Raw genomic sequence first — 7,173 nt, 5'->3', positions numbered from 1 at the left:
ATTTTTATAATAAACCAGATCAAGATATCATCTTCATTAATTTTTTCAGCCAATATCTATTGAGATTTTCTAGGTATCAGAAGTTGTTTTAGATTCTGGATACAGTGTCTTAGAATTTACATATATATATATATATATATATATATATATATATATATATATATATATATAATTTAAAAAATCACTATATTATTATCAAGTAATTTTCAATAGGTCCCTCAATTTTGAGATCTGTTCTAAACTGTAGCACACTACATTATTCTTAATCAAAAGTTTCTCATGATTTTTAAAGTACTACATCTGTGGCGCTTTGAAGAACTACTTTCCCCCTCTACTCCACATAATTATAACTGTGAGACTATCTCAATTTTGTATTCTTGTGAAGGCTCTTTCAAATGTTATTTTTCAATAAAAACTTGATTTTAGGTTATAAATAACACATTTGTTAGAAATTATGTCATTGTTTATTATTTTTCTACTAAAGCAATGCTACAAAGTCTATTAACTCTATATTTATCTGTTTCTATAAACTTATATAAATTTCTTTAGGATAAATCCCTAGAGGAAAGATAGGCTGGTATTGGCACTTTTTGGCTGATTCTGCCAAAATGTGCTCTGAAAAGGTTTTATCAATTGACATCTCACCAACAGTGCATGAAACTGCCTTTCCCCCTCTATTCTCAACATTATCAATATTTTTAATTTTTGTCAGTCTTATGAGCAAAATGGATAAATTAAGATGATTTAATAATGAGGATAAATTTAAAAATATATATATATTTTTGATTTTTACAGAGAGGAAGGGAGAGGGATAGAGAGTTAGAAACATCAATGAGAGAGACATCGATCAGCCACCTCCTGCACACCCCCTATTGGGGATGTGCCCGCAACCAAGGTACATGCCCTTGACCGGAATCGAACCCGGGACCCTTCAGTCTGTTTCCGGGACCTGAGCCAAACCGGTTTCGGCAATGAGGATAAATTTTAATGTTTATTGACCATTTGTATTTATTCTATCCTGATTTCTTCATATTCTTAGGTCATTCTATCAATACAATGAAGCTCTGGATATATAATAGAATAGAGGTCCAGTGCACGGAATTCGTGTGCTTGGGCAGGGGGAGGGGAACCCCTCAGCCCAGCCTGTGCCCTTTGGCAGGTCCCCGAGCCCTTGGGAGATGTCAGTCTGCAGTGGAGACAAGAGAGGCTTCCACCACGACCCTTGTGTTCGCTGGCAGTGAATCCAGCTTCTCACTGAGCGGCGCTCCCCCTGTGGGAGCACACTGACCACCAGGGGCAGCTCCTGCATTAAGTGTCTGACCCTGGCGGTCAGTGTGTGTCATGCAATCAGTCATTCTGCTGTTAGATGGATTTGCATATTAACCTTTTATTATATAGGATGTGTTTGAGAAGCATGCTGTAAATATCTTTTCCAAGTCATCATATTTTTATTTATGGTGTCTATTATTATATAAAGTCATTTTTTTTCTTTATGGCTTTTGAGATTGTGTCATAATTGGGAAAGTCTATTTTAGTATTGTTTCAAAATCTCCTTTATTTTCCATTTTGTTTGTAGTTTAAAATATTTACATCTTAAATCTATCTAGAGTTTCTTTTTAGGTTTGATGCAAAGGAGAAAGTCAAATTTCTTATCCCAAATAAATTTCACATAATTGACAATCACAACATTAGATTACGTTCTGTGCTAGAAAGGGTACACTCTTTCTAAAAGCACATATTGTGAGTTAAATATGGTCATGCTATCCTGAGAGCGTTCCAGAAGCACATGTATCTATAGCTAAAGCAAGGTCTTGTCCTGGGACAGTTTCTTTCTTATACTAGTCCCAGTCCTCACACATACCAGCTAACTAAAAATGCTACTATTATAGCAATAATATTTAGAGTACTTAACAAAATTAAGTACTTAATTTTAGTAATTAACTAAATTAACAAAATTCTGAAAATCAAATAATTGGTGAGTTTATATTTTAGTAATTAACAAAATTCTGAAAATCAAATAATTGGTGAGTTTATATTTTAACATGACAGTTTCCTTCATATAAATGTTTAATTACATGCTAGATATAAATAATTCATTGAAAGCACTTTATGGAGGCACCTTCTTTTCTGGTATATATACCCAGGTTTACAGAATATGGCTGATTTACAGGTTACAGAGAGACTAGGGCAGAATCTCTGAGAGAGGAGGGGAGAATTTAGAACAGAATGGAAATCTTTGATGACCTTGTTCCAGACAACCCTAGCTATTGAGTGAAAGTCCTATATCTTTTTCCTGTTTGTGCCCAATCAATACAATAAATGCTTTGGAAATGGTGATGCAGAAGATAGTTAAGAATTAATTGTGGCGCTAACTGGCTTGGTTCAGTGGGCAGTGCGTCAGACTGTGGACTCAAGGGTACTAGGTTTGATTCTGGTCAACGGCATGTACCTTGGTTGCGGGCACATCATCAGTAGGAGGTGTGCAGGAGGCAGTTGATTGATGTTTCTCTTTCATGAATGTTTCTAACTCTCTCTCCCTCTCCCTTCCTCTCTGTAAAAAGTCAATAAAATATATTTTAAAAAAGAATTATGGATGAAAAAAATTCTAGAGATCATTGCACAACAATGTTCATATAGTTACTACTACTATACTATACACTTTATAATGGTAATAATAGCAATTTTTTATTTTTTTACTATAATTAAATAAAAAGGTTAATTCTGCATGGGAATATTTTGTTGCTCTGAAAGATACCAGGAAATATAATTGATGGTTTCAGTTCACAAGGAACAAACAAATTAAGTTTATGGCAAAAGTTCAGAACACATGGAAATGAACAATCTTAGGCAATATAATGACACTAAATGAGAAGAAGAAACATAAAGTTATGGATTAGGCAGGCATCTCTGAGCTACAGTGATAGAAATATGTTAGGTACTTACATGGCTTTTAAAGCATTTTAATATATATTTTCCAAGTTGACCCCCTTTTTTTCTAGATGTAGGAGGCATTATCTACATTTAAGAGAGAGAAAAAACAAAGGCTCAGAGGTTGTCATTTTTCCAAGTTCACAAGGCAGAGCTGGGAACTAGACTCAGTGTCTTATAGCTCTTACTCCAGGTGGGATTTATTTAGAGGAAGTGTGGGCAAAAATGTTTTGGGGGTTAAAGCAGAGTCCAAATGTACTAGGGATACTGTGTACTAGATTAGGATTATTCCCTTTTCTCAAGAGCATTATGTAACTTTTAGTACAAAATAACAGATTTGTTCTTGCTACTTACTGGATAGAGATATCATACAGCAATAGCATGAGGATTAGCATACAAGGTTTCAATTATACACACACACACACACACACACACACACACACACAGAGAGAGAGAGAGAGAGAGAGAGAGAGAGAGAGAGAGAGAGAGAGAGAGAGAGCCATTCAGCCAACTGCAATCCTATGAAAGACATTCCTACCCATCATATCTGACATCATTGTTAAAGTAATAAGATATGTGGTATCGTGAAGATAGGTCTGATCTGACTGAGGTGTTGAGAGAAAAACTAATAGATTACACAGTAGTTAGTGAATTTTAATTTAAAAGCAGTTATCAGGGCTCACACAACGAGTTACACATGTTTTAAACTACATCCTGCTAGCTCAGTAGACTGACTCCTGCCCAGAAAGTGCAGGAGCATTAGGTCTGTTCATAACAATAACCCTATCTGATTGTCCAGGGTCAAGCTACTGTTTATCTTTGCCAGACGGAATCCATATCCTGAGCGGAGAACCTAAAACCTCCTGCGTTTTTCCACCAGTTACTTCAAGGCTATACAGGCTCTGACTTTCTTTCTATGTAATCACCTAAACAATAAGAAAAATACTTTGGCCCTGGCTGAGTGGCTCAGTTGGTTAGAGTGTCATCCTGATACACCAACGTTTCCAGTTCAATCACATACAGGAATCAACCTGCATAAATAAGTGGATAATTTTCCTGATCTGGGCTCATCTTTCCATCTCTCAATCTCTCCTCCCTTTCTTTCTCTCTAAAATCAATAAATCAATAAAAAAGAAAAATACTTTTTGAAAAGTGTTAGGCAAAAGTAAACACAGATACAATGACCAGAGCTTTGCTTTTATTTTCCTTCTCATAAGCACTCAATACATATTTAGGCAAAAGTAGGCTTACAAAACACAGATTTACTCTTTTATTGTTATTTATTAATTCATTATATTATTTCCCAAAGAACTGTAAAGTTACTTTCGCCATACCCTGTATTTTGCAAAAGATGGGCAGTGCTGCCCTCTACTGTTGGATGTTGAAATGTTAACTACATATTTCTATTTTCCTGCTAGCTATGTGGCATAGATTAAGACAATCTATTACAGTACATTGCTTTAGTCTAAAATAAACATGTTCTTAGCAAACACATTGAATTTATTCCCTTCATTATCTTTTATCTACTTTCATCTCGTATTAAAGCATATGGCTCAATAAAAAGGACATCATAATTTTGGGGAAAATGCTAACACATTACTCTATCAGACTTGGCTGTATTAGTGATGCATTTAGGGAGAAACAGGCCAAGGAGAAGAAATTTTCCTCTGACTTTAATAAAGGTTTGTATCTTTGCAGTTCTTCTGTCATTTGAGTGTCTTCATTTGCTGTTAAGTCAATCCAGTTTCTTTTTGTTTCAACTGCACATAATGACAGTCACTTAGGGATGGTGAAAGAATAGAGGAATAGTGTTTCTAAAACACTTTCTATTCTTCAGAGAAGATAATATAGAAATACAAAGAGCTATTATTAACATTTCTTAAACCTATTAAATATGTTGTCTTACTACCTTTAAATTGCTTTGAGATTCTTACTGCATACTACAAGACTTCTGGAGAACTCAACGTAATTTTTAAAATTGTGTTTACTGCTTTCTTTTTCATTTTTAAAAAAGTTCAGAGTGTATGCCTCCAAGAGAGAGGCCAGAGCAAAAGAAAAAAAAAAAAAAACTTCAAAGAGAGTTAGCTAAATCATTATCCTACAGCTATTCAGGGACTAAAGTGTATCATATGGCAATGATAATTTCTAAAACTGTTAAAGGCATGTGTACGTCAACACTAAGCAAAATCTCTCTGTCCCAGTTTACAGTTGCAAATATTAAAATTCAGACACATTAAGTAATTGACTCAAAACTTCAAAACTAGTAGGAGATAAAACAAGAATTTGATTGCATTGTTCTGCTATGCAGCTCATCATTCAATGAACAAAGTAAATAAATCGCAAAGGCAAATGCCACCTTTGAGACCTTGGGCTTGGCGAGAGAATGAACAGCCTTGGCACATGCATTCATGGTCTTGGCGTTGTTGGCCTGCATCTTCCTCAGGATCTTCTTACTGTGCTTCTTGGTGAAGCACATGTTCCTCAGGAACTTGGGGTCTACCCCCTCAAGAGGTTCATATCTGTGATTGGGGTTAATTAATGGCATTTATGTGCCATTTTGGGGACTGGTTGTGTGTGGTGTGGTTCTCGGACGTGGCCATATCTTTACTGAAGCCTGTAGCTCCCGAAGCGCCAGGGACCGGAAGCTACAGTTTTGGTTTGTAAAGAAATATGTGTTCAGCACACAGCTCAGCTGCTAAATAACACCCCCCTCTTAGTGACAGCATATACCCAAATATAACAATTTCAAACCATTGTGTAACTGACTGTAAAGTGTGAATAATTCCTCCCTCCCCTGACTTGTTTCTAAATTTAGACCTCTGGGTATCAGGGGCAAGATTGGAACCATAAGCAGGTGTGGCGGTTGCTTAGAGGTCCACACTCACTGCGGCCCTGGCCTGGCCTGCCTCATGCTCTGGGCCCAGCAGCACAGCCCTGAAGGCTTCAGATTTCTAAGAGAATATATTCCAAAGGAATTCATTCCAGGTGAAGCTGTTCCCAGATCTTCTCTTACAACATTGAAGACACTATGGGGGTGGGGAGACAGAAAGGGATGCTAGGGTGGATATTTAAATGCTTAACACGTTAAGTGCCCAGCCAGTCACCGGTAACTGATGCTATACTTCCGCCCGGAAGACAAAACAGGCTAGGCGCTTAATGTGTTAAGAATTATTGACTTTGAGGTATGATATTCACAGTGTTGACCAACATGGTCATTCCTATATCATCCCTTGTGGGATGAACGACTTCAGGTTGTCTAAACATTTTTCTTTTGCCCTTTCCCTGGACACTCACGCTACCTGGCTGCCTACTTGTCCAGGCAGTGTTGGCCTCAAGAGTCTTTTACTTGAATTATCCATTCAGCAGCCAGGCAGTGTTGCATCAATTCTAAGTCAAAGTGTTAAAATTAGCAATGGCTTGGAAAGCATTTTGTTTATTCCAAGATTGGCATTTTACGCAGAGGGACAGCCTGCAGGCTCAAGACAGAAGGGTACTGAACTTAATGTCCAAGAACCTCATATTCCTAAGGAAAAGTGTGTGAGGCTTGGATCCCACATATGTTGTCTCCAGCCCTTCTCTCCCCACCCACCCACCCTAGTAACTGTTTGCCCTTTCTGAAAATTCACAACAGATATCATGCAGACATGAGAAAAGTTGCATGCATATTGGCACTTTTTTTTGCCTCTATCAGCACTGACTTGGTTATGGAGCAGCTTAGGTTATCAATAAATATTTATTTGGACTTAGCTAAGTTGATAGTGTTTAGCTAACCTCAGGTTGTTTTTCCCCTCGGGAATGACGTAAGGAGGGACCATATCTTTGGCCAACACTGTGAAGATCACGGCTCTACTCAAACTCTGGAGAGGCTGGGCTATAAAACACGCCTCTCAGCAGTAGCCTTCTGCCAGTGTTTTGGAAGTACCGAAAGTTCATTGTCATTTCACCTTTAAACTTGCAATCTTGGAGGAAAGTGTTGTTAATGAAACACTGGGGGCAGTTACCTTTAAAACCAAAGGCAATATTTCTGAAAAGAACAGTGACCCAAGGTTGGCAAGTGTTGCTTAAAGTTCTTTTGGCTTGTGTTTATTGCTGTTAGTGGAAATGCATTTGGAGATCTGCTGTATTATTCAATGAACAGAGGCTGAGGTATGGTTTTCTTCTGACACACCACGAGAACTGACGCCCCCTTCCACCACTTACTGAATACTTACTACGTGCAAGAACCTGAGGGAGACTTATGCAACA

The sequence above is a fragment of the Pipistrellus kuhlii genome, unplaced genomic scaffold (genome assembly GCF_014108245.1).
Source record: "Pipistrellus kuhlii isolate mPipKuh1 unplaced genomic scaffold, mPipKuh1.p scaffold_m20_p_15, whole genome shotgun sequence".
Lineage (NCBI taxonomy): Eukaryota > Metazoa > Chordata > Mammalia > Chiroptera > Vespertilionidae > Pipistrellus > Pipistrellus kuhlii.
This window is presented reverse-complemented; position numbering follows the sequence as displayed.